Below are 1,085 nucleotides of genomic sequence, written 5' to 3' on the forward strand. Positions count from 1 at the left end.
CCCGCTCGCGCCGGCGCTGCACGGGAGTCAGCCTACCGCCGCCGCCTGCTTTGTGCTTCCCACAGAAGATGGGAGCGACCTCTTCCTGATCGGGAGCTGTTTAAAACGAGGGAGTGCGCCGTATTTCCTACTAGCGTGGAGGAACGGAGGAAGAATCCATTCACACTCCCCAAACCAGGTAGGATCTTATGATGGGCAGGCAGAAGGCATTTGGTCAGAGACCGAGAACTATTTTCCATTTGCTGCTCATAAGGCTACACTTCGCTCTGCTTTGGCAAACGAGCGGCTTCTAAATTTGTGTGTGTGTGTGTGTGTGTGTGTGTCTGTGTGTGTGTGTGATGTGGTGGTGCGCGCCTGCACATTTTTCTGGGTGTCCGCGCTTCCCAGAGTGAAATTGCTCGGGCTGGTGCGTCTGGGCGTGAGGGTGCCTGCCTGCCAGTGCAGGCTGCCGGAGGAAGAAAGGGCTGCTAAGGAGAGATGCTGCACCCTGCACCGCGCTGGGCTCTGAGGATTCAGGGCGCGAAGAGCTAAGTCCACCCCGAAAGCAGAGCTGCTGGGGATCCAGGCGTCCCCACCCACTGGACTCTTCTTCGCGGTCATCCCTTCTCCCGGTAATCCCTGGGGTCTTTCACCAAGGCCACACTTCCGAGCCCTCTCTTTTCCAGCGGGCGCTGGGTGCTCATTCACGGACTGCGGAGAGGAGGGAGGTGTGGCGGGGCAGAGACAGACGAGGAAGAAATGTAGGGGGTAGCAGGGAGTGGGCTGCAAGGTCCCGGTCTCTGGGCACTGTGCCGTGATGTGCTTTGGGGATTCTGCACACAGAGGCATCTTTCCCTAAGAGATTGGAAGGGAACTTTGCAGCTGCATTCTCTGCCTCTGGAGCTTTGCTGGCTCTTGGGGGAAGTGGTCTGTGTTCTGAGATGTGAAGATATCCTTTTTGGCTCCTCCTTAATGAAGAAGAGGGCGGTCTTATAGCTGGACAGCCGGCCAAAGAAACAAAATCCGCCCAGGCGATGCTCTTGAAAATACAGTATGTGTGCATCCTTGATTCTTTAAATCCACCCCCTGCATCACCCCCGCCCCCC

The 1,085-nt window shown here is 57.1% G+C and overlaps 1 protein-coding gene across 2 annotated transcripts in view; it reads left to right on the plus strand.

Moving 5' to 3' along the window:
• The first annotated feature begins 12 nt into the window (after window positions 1–12).
• Window positions 13–1,085, plus strand: part of SLC8A1 (solute carrier family 8 (sodium/calcium exchanger), member 1) — a 342,375-nt gene continuing 341,302 nt past the window's right edge. Inside the window, exon 1 of one of the 2 annotated variants that reach the window (XM_011970797.1) lies at window positions 13–178. The gene's annotated coding sequence lies outside the window, so the exon portion shown is untranslated. The remainder of the gene's footprint in view (window positions 179–1,085) is intronic. The other variant, XM_011970795.1, reaches the window with a different exon arrangement.

The sequence above is a fragment of the Mandrillus leucophaeus genome, unplaced genomic scaffold (assembly GCF_000951045.1).
Source record: "Mandrillus leucophaeus isolate KB7577 unplaced genomic scaffold, Mleu.le_1.0 Scaffold974, whole genome shotgun sequence".
Lineage (NCBI taxonomy): Eukaryota > Metazoa > Chordata > Mammalia > Primates > Cercopithecidae > Mandrillus > Mandrillus leucophaeus.